This window comes from Ictidomys tridecemlineatus, chromosome 8 (genome assembly GCF_052094955.1).
Source record: "Ictidomys tridecemlineatus isolate mIctTri1 chromosome 8, mIctTri1.hap1, whole genome shotgun sequence".
NCBI lineage: Eukaryota > Metazoa > Chordata > Mammalia > Rodentia > Sciuridae > Ictidomys > Ictidomys tridecemlineatus.
The window spans coordinates 31536681-31549657 of NC_135484.1; the positions used below are offsets into that span (position 1 = coordinate 31536681).

At 36.4% G+C, this 12977-nt stretch overlaps 1 long non-coding RNA gene across 1 annotated transcript; it reads right to left on the reverse strand.

Annotated features, from left to right (window-relative positions):
- Window positions 1-2279: 2279 nt before the first annotated feature.
- On the reverse strand, window positions 2280-8571 carry LOC120889321 (uncharacterized). The gene is made up of 4 exons (XR_005733236.2): window positions 8481-8571; window positions 7041-7139; window positions 4858-4952; window positions 2280-3639 (listed from the first exon to the last, which is right to left on the reverse strand). It is a non-coding gene; the product is annotated as an uncharacterized LOC120889321 (long non-coding RNA).
- Between the last annotated feature and the right edge of the window lie 4406 nt (window positions 8572-12977).

Sequence of the window (12977 nt, forward strand, 5' to 3'; positions counted from 1 at the left end):
TCGTTTGGATGCTGATGGGACCCACCTGCCAGGAGCAGAAGCCTAGACAGGATGGCCAGAAATCCCAAGAAAATAATCAAGGTGGAAAAAATATGCCACCGTCAGCTTCTGAATAAGAAACTGGCTCACAGTCACACATGAAGCCATAGACTAAATAGAAATTTCCCGTCTTGAAAAGGAAATGTGTGCAGAATCTTTAGTGGGTGGTATCCAGTTCAATATCTACATAAGATTATCATTATTTGCAAACCTACACTGAGTTTTCTTTGTAGAAACAGGCTTCCTTCATTAAGGTACTGCTGTTGCTGAGCGATTGGGAGGGGCATCCTGAGGGGCAATGTGACATCTGACAGCAAAACTGCACATGGCATTGATACTAGAAAAGTGGTCATACCTCAGTAACAGGATACTTGTTTTGCAAAAAGAATCTGAATCAGGAAGGAATTTTCTAACTCAATTGATTTTTATTTTGGCAGAAGATATCTTAAAGCACTCTTAGCAGGTCTGAAGAGACTTTAGACACTCTTCTGAGGTCTAAAGATGTAAAAAAAAAAAAAAAGGATGTTTTAAAAAAATTAATTACTATATACGTGTATTTCTTTATATTTCTGTGTGTCTCAAAAAAAGAGGGAAATATGGTGGCCTTTATTTATATATTGACCCTACTGACCCTCTTATTTTCAAGCAGTGATGATCTATTTATAATCTCAAATTTTCTTATAAATAAAAGGGCAAAAAGAAGCCTGGGCAAACTCAATGGCTAAAATTAAAAATATTTGCAATCAATCCATCCAGTAATAACTGAATCCAAAAAGGTAGGCTATTTCATGTGCCATGTCTACACAGTTGCTATTGTACTAAATTAAAGTATTTCAAGGCAAACACTGAATTTTTATCGTTGTGCCCTTTAGTAGTAATACATGCATATAGACTCTGACTTCAGTTCTGCCAGTGTCTAGGTCACCAAGAATAAATATCCTATTCCCTTTCTATTCAGTCTCTTTGCCTGTAAGGTGTGGAGGAAAGTGACACAAACATAAAAGAACTTGTACAATGTAAAGTCAAGACCTGGCATAACATCATCAGTATAAGTGCAACTGGGGCATGGAACAATTTCTGTTCTGTCGGCCTGCAATAAATCTGCCATTGGGAAACATCTCTCCATTGGTGGAGAGATGCTCAGAAGCTCCACTCAAAAAGCACATCATATGAACTTTCTTTTTAGATGAGTCTCTTCTTACATTACACTGTCAACTATTAGAGCATTTCATATTATATGTTACTATATTTTTATTTCAATATTTAACATTAATCATTTTAATACCAATTAGCTGCTTCTGTTTTGTGAAAAAAAAAATGCTTCGATGGAGCATGGTATTGTTAACTGTGAGTTCTTAATTACATATGTGTGTGTGTGATTACTTAATGTGTGTACATATACACCTATACATCTATATGTTTTTAGTAGTTTTATTGAGATTCAATTTATATAGAATAACATTCATGGGTTTTAATGTTCAACTCAATGGCTTTTAGTATATTTAGAGTTGTGCAACCATTACCATAATCAATCATAGAACATATTTTCCTTGGGATTTGAACTATGTGTGTCTTTTTAATAAACAATGCCAAATCTTCAGATGGAAGGCTTTGTAAGTGAACCACAGAATTTCAGAGCCAGAAGAGATCTGAGACAATGCAATGCCAGATATATAATTTACACACATCTCACAGCCAGGACATGGCATATTCCTGTCTCTGGGCCCTTAGCCCAGCACTCTTTTTATCACCAAAGATAATAATCTTTCACATGAACCACTGACGTTTGCCACTGACAGCCTATTTGTGCTAGCTCCCTCCATAAAGAGTACAGAATCATTCCAAGATATTTTATTTAAAAAAAGAAAAGATCTAAACAAACAAAGTCTGATAAACATAGCATATGACCATTAGAATAAAGTTATCTACTAGGTTTTTTGTTTTATTTCAGGAACTAGAACTTAATGGTCAGAAGCATATTTTTTGGAGTCATAAAGGTCTGCATCTCTACAACTTATGGGTTTCATAATCTTTATGAGCCTTAATTTTCACACTTAAAAATGGAAATAATAATAATAGTTACACCTCTTACAGGATGGAGAAGATCATATGAGACAATCAATACACATAAAGAGATCAGTATCTGCCTAAGGTAATACATGTGCCAATATGGTAATTTCCTGACCCATATCCATTTATTATTTTAACAATATCAATGAAAATAAATGTCTCAAAGTTAATGTTTTAATAAGTCATTTTAATAATATTTTTAATTGATATAGCATTTTGAAATTTAACAAAACACTTTAAAGTAAATTATTAATTTGATCCCCCTCCAAAGCCTGCTGAGATCCCAAAGTCTGATCAAGATTTTCCCTTTTCTTTCATTATAAAGATGTTTGCAATATCAGATTACTGGTATTAGAAAAAATTTAGACTGAAGATTTAAATTTACAATACAAACATAGAGATGCCATAATTAGTTGTTTTCTAGTTAACTGTTTTCTAATGTAGGTCTGATGGCCCACAGTGTTGAGTAAAGATAAGGCATACCATTGTGCCTGCAATGAAGAAGAGATAGTTATAATAATGAGCACCCTCTTCTACATGCATGTTCTTCTTGAAGAAGCCTCTTGGATATGACTTTGTTTCTATAGGAGAGCTCAGAATGTCAATTTCAATAAACATTTCTTTAGAAAAGAAGAACTACATTTCTCATATGCAGTTTTAGCTAAGAAGGTTAACTCCCACGTTTCATAGATCATATTAAACAAGTCAATTGTAGACCCCCACATACTACAGTGACACAACCATGTCAGTGTTTATAGCAGCTGAATTTACAATAGGCTAAGCTATGGAACCAACCTAGGTACCCTTCAACAGATGAATGAATAAAGAAAATGTGGTATATGTACACAAGGAATATTATTCAGGTATAAAGAAGAATAAAATTATGACATTTGCTGGCAAATGGATGGAACTATCATGCTTAGTGAAATAACCCAACCCCCAAAATACAAAAGCCAATGTTCTTTCTGATATGTGAATGCTAAAACACAATAAGATGTGTGTGTGTGGGGGGGGGGAGTGCAGAATAGAAGTTTAGTAGATTAGACAAAGTGGAATAAAGGGAAGTGTGGGGGATGGGCATAGAAAAGACAGTAGAATGAATTGAATGTAACTTTCCTGTGTTCATATATGACCAGTGAAACTCCCCATCATGTACAACCACAAGAATGGGATCATAATTAGGATAAGTTATACTCCATGTATGTAAACTGTGTCAAAATACACTCTGCTGTCACATATATCTAAAAAGAATGAATTTTAAAAAAAGTTAATTCTCACAGTATTAAATGCTTACACAATTCAAAGAGGACATCTCCATATAAGTAAAATAAAGGAATAAAGTCATAAAATACAAAGGAAAGACTGTCTCTCCCCATCAATACCTCTCTTAACTGCCTAAAGCTATATCTTTGTCTATTTTACATGGGACCAGCACCATCCTCCCTTTAATTTGAGTGGATTTTTTTTTCCTAAAAATGTCCAGCTACTTGATTCTTCCTGAGGGTAAGCAAACTTCACAAGCTGTCATACCTAAAATTAAAAAAAAGTAGTTAATTCTCATAGTATTAAATGCTTACACAATTCAAAGAGGTCATCCCTATGTGAGTAAAATAAAGGAATAAAGAAAAAAATAAAGGAATGAAATAGAGTGCCAAGATGCTGTGCCTTAAGTGTTTTCCACACAGCTACAGGGGCCACAGGATGAGTAGGTCTGGGCACTGCCAGTGGATTGGTTACACTGCAGGAGCACCAGTCCACTGACTTTCCATTTGCTATTGATCTGCATTTCTCAATGACAGGCATTACTGGGCAGGGCACCAGGAAACCAGGAGGAGTGATTTAAATTCTGATATTATTGGTTAATTACTGGGTAAAGTGTTTTAGAGCTGATACTAAAGACAATGCTGTCATATGTCTGAGGTTTTGTTTTGTGGAATTCTTTTTGTTTTGCTTCAGTGCTTTGATCCTGAGGTTATAAGGAATAAATGGTGAGGTGGAAACTCCCCCATGTCTTTGAGAGGAGCCGGCCAGCCTTCCTGCACTCACAGAGGGCTCAGACCCTTCTGCACTGAAATGTTTCTAAAGTGAGAGCCAAAGCTGAGATACAATTGGCTGACTGATACCGCCTGGGAAAATTCACCGACTCCTTTCAAATTCTCTGACATTATCCTCTAGAGTGCCTCGAGTTCTATTTATTCATCAGGCACTGAAATAACCCCACATATTTCAGAAACAGCTCAAGAAAGCGTGTCTTTTTGACTTCACCATGTATGGTGTCAATCCAGCTTTTGCCATTTCCATGTCACAGGCTGGCCCTGAGTTCTCCCAGGCTGACATACAGCCACATCTCACTGAAAAGGGGGAAAGATGCTTGCTGGAGAGAGGCACACAGAAGTTCCACTCAGCCACTTCAGATTTTTATTCTTTACACTGCATCTAAAAGTTTAGTATCTCTTCTTGCCTATTATAAATAGGTTCTGGTGTCTGTTCCCTTGCTCACTGGGAAAGAATGCAAACAGTCCCAGGAATGAAATACTCGGGAAGGTTGTTCTGCCTCGTAAGAGCTATTTTACTTCAAATGACAGCATTATCTGCCAGACACAAAGAAAGCCTGACATTTTTAGTCAGTGAGTTTCTCATCCTCAGGCATGATGCAATGCTTCATATGAGGAAAGAGAGGAAAAAAAGAGAGAGAGAGAGGGAGGGGGGAAGTTAGTACATCAGGAGTAAAAATGTGCTGAACAATACCTTTCGTCCTCAGTTGGCCTTTAAAGGAATGCTCATTATTTTGCCCAAATCTGTCATGCTTCTTCTCCAACAACAGATGTCATTCACGTAAAAGTCTGATTAGAAGGACATCCAGAAACCCAATGCAGAAAGTGAGATATTGCAGTAGATATTAAGTCCGTAGAATCAACAAAAAAAAAAAAAAATCTCAAAGTTTCAGAAAATAGACTTTTTCCTTTTCTCTGATACAAATAAATGTGAATCTGAGAAATGCTGATCATTTTTAAATTGAAACCAATTAAGCTTGTAAATAAACAAATACATGAAGACCATTATAATTGTAAATTTGTCTAATTTAGTTATCCATAAACTATCAGTATTTGCAAAGGAGTTCTGTAGTTTTTTGTTTTGTTTTGGTACCAGGGACTGAACCCAAAGATGCTTTATTTGATGCTTTGTTTCTGAATTTATACAATCATAATAATTCTGATTTTTTTTTTTTTTGGTACTAGAGAATTGAACCCAAGGGCACTTAAATTGAGCCACATCCCCAGCCCTTTTCTATATGTTATTTAGAGAAAGGGTCTTACTGAGTTATTTAGGGCCTTGTCAAGTTGCTGAGGCTGGCTTTCACAATCCTTCTGCCCCAAGCCTCCTAAGCTGATGGGATCTTAGGTGTGTGCCACTGTACCCAGTGTAATTCTGAGTCTTTTGAAGAGTCTTAGATTAAAAAACTTTTGTTCATAGCTGATGGTCTATAGAAATATACTAAAATTTGTTAGGTGATGTTTGATTTTTGAACAGTAAAGAATTCTAGCTTAGTCCATATATATAGTGCAAATCAGAGTTCTAATGATACCATAATATAGATTGCATCTATAATGTGTAATTAATGACATTTTTCCTGAAACCAGAAATAGGAAAACATTAGAAAAATATGTCCTAACAGTTTTAGTTGTCTCTTGATCTAAGAAACAAACATATAAAAATCCAGGCAACAAAAGGATAAATTCCCAGCAGCTCCTGGGGGCTGAGGCAGGAGAATTTTGAGTTCAAAGCCAGCCTCACCAAAAGCTAGGGGCTAAGCAACTCAAGGAGACCCGGTCTCTAAATAGAATACAAAATAGGGCTGGGGTTGTGGTTTAGTGGTCAAGTGCCTCTGAGTTCAATCCTTGGTACTAAAAAAAGTCTGGGGGGGGGGTGGTGCTGGAGATGTGGCTCAAGCAGTAGTGCACTCGCCTGTCACGCGTGCGGCCCAGGTTGGATCCTCAGCACCACATACAAAGATGTTGTGTCTGCCGAAAACTAAAAAATAAATATTAAAAAATTCTCTCTCCCTCTCCCTCTCTCACTCTCTCTTTAAAAAAGGGGGGGGGGTGATAATAGTGGTGTTGGAGTTAGGAAACATTCCAAAAAACAACTTCCTGTTTTTTTTGGTTTTTTTCACTAGTTCACTCTTGGCCCATGTGAATCAAACCTTAATGATTAGCACACACAAAGGTGTTATTTCAGGCATAGAAACTATTTACATGAAGTTCATAGAGTATCTAAAAATAAAATTGTTCTTAAATTGAATCCTCTATCTTTCACTTCTTTCTCTCCATTCAATGAGCACATCCATGTTAATTCTAATCCTTAACAAAGTTTAGCAGATGGACAAAGAGGCTTTCAAAATGCTTCTCAAATCAATTAATTATTCCCCTGTAAGAATATACAATGACTATTTTTTTTTTTTTTACAATCTCAATGTATTCTTGAAAGAATTTTTACTGAGGCAGACTCATTTCAGCTTTGTGGCATTTAAGATGTTTCTCAGGTTTCTTATCAGTCTAGCTCTAAGAGGTCACATTTCTCCAGGCCAATTTATCAACCACCAAAGCTGTATCAGCTGCAACTGAAACGCTTAGATCAAAGAGAAATTTTCATGATTATCAAAAGCTTACTTAATCATAGTATTCATGTTATTAATTTATGTGCCTATAAGATCTAAATCTAAAGAGTAGGATTTAAAGAGAAAGAAACAAAACAAAATTTTTTAAAAAACTATGTTGGCCCACTTCCTTTAAGATGGAAAAGGACAATTCAAAGATAGAGTGGTTAGAAAATAGGAAATGTGAAGGCAGGAGTTTGAAGTAGCTCAAAACCATACTTGAGGTTTAGTCTACTTTTATAATTTGTACATACTTAGGAAAATAGTAAGATACCTTAAGTCCATTTTTCTTGTCGAAGTAGCTAGAGATTCTTCAAATTTTCAACAGCAACTCAGTTTGAAATCAAGAAACTGCATACCTCCATGATGGTCCCTTATGACAGATGATAAGAATGAGAAAAGATACAGGAAAGTTCAGTGCATAAGAGACACGGGGATCTGAATGATGTATTAAAGCAGTTCAGCTGCTAAACAAATGGACCTCAGTGCTGATAATCACACTAACAACTTAAAAGGAAAAGTTGTTAGAACATCCTTTTCTCCTCACAAATACAGACACTTGAATCAATGAGACTGCGAAGAGGGACATATGCCAGTAGAAAGCAGATGAAAATTAGAAAATTGTCTAAAATTAAAATGAGAGCAATCCTCAAAGCCTGCACTCACTTTGTGCTTGGAAATGATGAGCTTTGATTTTAGTTTTAGTTAAAAAACACATCCCAGTTACCATTTCCCCTTTCTTCACAATTTAAACTTTTCAAAACCCATGTCAGCAATTTCACATCTTCCTTTGCACCTGGGGAAGTGCTGTTTCAGACTCCCAGGTTGCCCTTGAGTTCTTCACTCATTTAACTTCTTGACTGACAATGAACACTATAGGGAAAATGTTCTCTCCACTAAGCATATCTTCAGCCTGCTCCTTGTTTATCAAGTTCACTGGGGCCATATGGTTTTCTGGACTTAAGTCACCCTGACATATTAAAATTGTGAAGACCCTTAAACCAAAGTCTAGTGGGCAGAATGGAGAGCAAATTTCTAAATAGGAAGACAAATTTTCCTTCCAGACAAGTTTGGATGTCATTTGATTATCACATAGGATTAAAAATAGGACAGGTAAAAAAGAACTTTTGACAAATGGTGTTAATTTTTGGAGAAGACCAAATGAGAAGAAATGTATGAACAGTCCCAATAAAGGTTCAGTGAAATGTAGAGCATTTACCCTCTCCTCTGCTAGAAAATAAACAATGCTACTGAGCTTTATTTATTTCATGCTTAGCATTTTATTTGGTATTGTTGGGGGTGGGGGATTAGAGGTTTTTACACAATCATTGCCTTCAAAGGGCTTACGATGTGAAGAGGAAATTATTGAACACAGATGAAGGAGGAACAAAATAAAAGTATAACTGTAGCTCACACAATGTGTATAAGGAACTTTGAAAAAGAACAAACAGAAAGTCAAGAGTTATTGGGGAACAAAAACATGGTGGAGGACAGATCTGAGTAGGACCTAGGAGAGTGGTGGAAGCTGAATGAGTAGGATTGAAGGATGAGAGGAATAATACAAGATGGAAATAGAAAGATCAAAGGCCATCCATAGTCCAGTGTGCTGGGTTAGGGAACATTACTGAAGATACTTATGTACACAGAGAAAGGTTGCACATCAAGAATGAGACAATAGGGGCTGGGGATGTGGCTCAAGCGGTAGCGTGCTCACCTGGCATTCGTGAGGCGAGGGGTTCAATCCTCAGCACCTCATACAAAGATGTTGTGTTCGCCGAGAACTAAAAAATAAATATTAAAAAATTCTCTCTCTCTCTCTCTCTCTCTCTCTCTCTCTCTCTCTCTCTCTCTCTCTCTCCACTCCACTCTCTCTTTAAAAAAAAAAAGAATGAGACAATAAACGGGTAGAATGGAATTGTATAGAATCCAATAAATACAACAAACCTGAGATAGGTACAAAGGGCTACTGTTCTTTCTTTAAAATAACCTATGCCATGAATAACAAAAGGCTTTCTGGAATATTTTATAGCATTCTTAAAAACATTATTGAAATTGGGCTCATTCTGGAAATTTTCCCAGTTAATATTTACTTACACTCTAAATCCTAATTTTAAAAATTTATTATCTTTTCATGATGCCAGGAATCAAACCCAGGACCTCAGAAATGCTCGGCAAGTGCTGTACCACGGAGCTACATCCCCAGCCCTAAGCCCTAAATTTTTGTTAATAAATGTGATGATTTGGGGCAGTATCTTAGCCTAATAGCATAAATAATGCTTCCTAATACTGTAATATACTCTGGTATTCCACAAAACCTGTTGGAAAATTATCCTACATACACTACTGTAGAGGTTACAGTTATATATACACTCAACACAAATGTATTGATCCATTTCTTTATGCATTCATTCATTCATTCCACATTCTGAGCACTCACTCTGTGCCAAGTACTCTTCTAGGCAATGAGGATACAAAGATCAAATATACAGTCCTTGACTTCAGTGAATCCAGTGGGAGAGACAAACTTGTAAACAGATTCAAAACTGAGTGATGGAGATAGAAGTTCACTATAGTGCCTCTTTTAATAAGATGGTTTCCTTTTCAGTGGCTTCTTACCAGAGAGCAAAGCAATACAAAACACATATGCTGTCGCAAGAATAGTGTTTCCACAAAAGCATATCCTCAAGCTGCTTACCAAAATGTGACAGTCGGAACTCACAGAAGTCCTAAGTGATGTGATCCCACAGCCTCAGTACAGGCAGTGATGGGGGTTAGTGTCTGGTGGAACACATGTGCCTGCTACATCTGTTCCAGTCTTGGAATCAAAGGATGACAGCAGGACACATGTTCTTCCAGAAGCTCTTGGAGCTTCTGGGAAATGTCTTCCACAACAAGTGTGGACCACTGCTAGTTTTACTTCCACCAGAGGAGAGTAGGTCTGAGCAAGCAAAGGAACAACACTTTAGGCATCTCTACCCTCTCTCAGTCTCATTCAGTGCAGTAACTTGTGGAGTTATTTCAAGGGCCTTCCACCCTCAAATTATCTCACCACTTGGTTACTGAACGATGATATTTTAATGGACCAAAAGCCTTCCATTAGAGATAAAACCAAAGGCTGAGCAAAGATGCTTCGCTGAGATAATGCACATGACTGAAATTCATTCGCACTGACCTAAAGTGGAATCCATCAACCACATTATAAAGGCTGCTATCAAATTCTCTTCTGATTGTACAAGAAGGGAAGGTTAGACAACAAGGTCAAGTATGTAGAGGATGAGAACTTGTAAAAAGAATTATAAATTTCATCAACCTCACAGTCTTGTTTGGGAATGACTGAGTAACTCCAAATGTATGTAAGGGAATCTGTTTGTGGAAGCTGACCACTCTGGGCAGATAGAGCCCACCAGTTAAGGATGGACCAACTCTGCTATCCATGATTGTAAATATTTTATTTTCCCTTTTCACAAAGAAATGCTATTCTCTTGGGATTCTTTCCAGATGAACAATAGAACAATGTATAAAGGTGGGACCTCCAAAGGAGGACCACTTTGTTTAAAACCTGGACCCTACTTTTTTGGACTGAGTTACCTTAAGGATGTAACTTGATCACTCTGAACTCAAGTTCTCATCTTCAAAAAGAGATAAAATAATACCTAACAGAGCATTTTTCCAAGGGTTGCTGTGATGCTTAACAGACAATATAATAGGGGCTCCTTAAAAACAGAAAGCTCTATATTCTTATCGGTTAGTCCTACTTTTTTACAGGACTGAAACCATCATCCAAAGTCATTGAATTGGCTTACCTGAGACAAAATCAGGTATGTTTTGGCAAAAAAGAAAGACTGAGTGACTTAACAGGAAAATTATTCATTTACATCATGGACCACAGACTATTTTCAAATATTTTGCATGTTTATAAGAGCCATGGGTGTGATGTCATCAGTAGCTAACCCTTGGGATCACTGGGGAATTGGCTGCCATCACAGAAACTTTTCTTGGGAACTTTTATTTATTTTTTTTTTAATTTTTTTATTATTAGTTGTTCAAAACATTACAAAGCTCTTGACATATCATATTTCATACATTTGATTCAAACGGATTATGAACTCCCATTTTTACGCCGTATACATATTGCAGAATCACATTGGTTACACATTCACTTTTTTACATATTGCCATACTAGTGTATGTTGTATTCTGCTGCCCTTCATATCCTCTATTATCCCCCCCTCCCCTACCCTACCCTCCCATCTTCTCTCTCTACCCCATCTACTGTAATTCATTTCTCTCTCTTGTTTTTTTTTCCTCTTTCCCCTCACTTCCTCTTCTATGTAATTTTGTATAACAATGAGGGTCTCCTTCCTTTACCAAGCAATTTCCCTTCTCTCTCCCTTTCCCTCCCCCCTCTCTTCCCTGTTTAATGGTGACCTTCTTCTCATGCTCTTCCTCCCTGCTCTGTTCTTAGTTGCTCTCCTTATATCAAAGATGACATTTGGCATTTGTTTTTTTTAGGGATTGGCTCTCTTGGGAACTTTTTATAACTTCTTAAAAATTCATATCAAAGTACCTGAACAATAAAGGAGATGGAACACCAAGGGTCTTGGATTTGGGGCCCAGCCCAAGGGACCTATGGCAAATGAAAAATTATTTGTTATTGTTTTCTTTGTACCCAACTTTGTGTTCCACACTAACACATATCAGAAAACATGGAAAGTCTACACACACACACACACACACACACACACACACACACACACAAATCCTAACAAGATTGCGGGCCCACAGAGTTTCACCTTGTTCATGCTGGAGTATAAACCACAGCAACCTGGCCCAGGTTCCCAGTAAGAGACACAAACAAATTCTCAGTTAACATACTGCCACTGAAATACTCACACAAATTATTTAATACACAGTTATAAAATAAGACAGGGACAAAAAGGACAGATTTTGTGCATTCTGTTTCTCTGATAATTCTCATGTAAATCAACAATTTAAAAAGAATTAAAATACAGCTGAGATCATTTTTCATTTGCAGAATTGAATTTTTTAAATTTATTCAGAAAGCACATATAATTCTCAACATGAAGTCATCACACTGTTAGACAAATTCATCTTATTAAAATTGTCATTTTTGTATAAAGCTTACTTAATGGTAGGTAGTTTTTGAATGTTCATTTGCTCTTTAATATTTTTTTGTTGATCATCTTGATCAATTGAAAGAACAGGGAGAGGGCTGGGGATGTGGCTCAAGCGGTTCCACTCTTGCCTGGCATGTGCTTGGCACTGGGTTCAATCTTCAGCACCACTTAAAAATGGAATAAAGATGTTGTGTCCACCGAAAACTAAAAAATAAATATTAAAAAAAGAAAAAAAGAAAGAACAGGGAGATATGGAAAATGTATAAAAGAAGTAAATCCAGTTTAGGTTTAGCTTTCTTCTGTAAAACAGGAGAGGGAATGAAAGATAGTAACAAACCACCAATAGCATGACAGCATAAAATCAGACTTACCTTGCTTAACTACAAAAAAACTAATTGACAGAATACTGATGCTAACAATTTATGCATTATCTAGTTCTTTTAATGGATCCCTGTCATACCTCCCAATAAAAAGCTTTAAATTCTACTCTAATTTACTAGATGTCTTCCAACACCTTGTAGAATTATGCAGGGAATGCAGAATCTCTTTGGGGGAACAAAAGTTCTTGAATGATTGCCATCAGTTGTTCCAAAGTACAAAAATGGACAAGTTTAATTATAGAGAAGTTAATTTGTGGATATCATGTTGGTGGTTACACAGGGATAAAAAAAAATGACTTCTCATCACAGAAACAAAATACAAGGAAATTCTAATTGAGTCACATGTGTTACATGGATATGAGCCACATTGTCTTGGTCATGGGCATTTATTTTCCATCACCTTTGTAAAAATAAATTGCCACAATACAGTGACATTTCAAAGGTGTTTCTTTCCTGCAAATAAGTAGATCATTTTTATTTAAAATTACTTCAAAATTTTCTTTTACAAGTAAAATAAAATTTTCAGATGTTATGGTTTGAATATATAGTATCTTTCAAAAGCTTGGGTGTGAGACAACATAAGAAAGTTCAGAGGTGAAATAATTTGATTATAAGAGCTGTAATCTAATTGGTGGATTAATCCACTTGAATGGATTAACTGGGAGGTTAACTGTAGGCAGTTAGGATGCAGTTA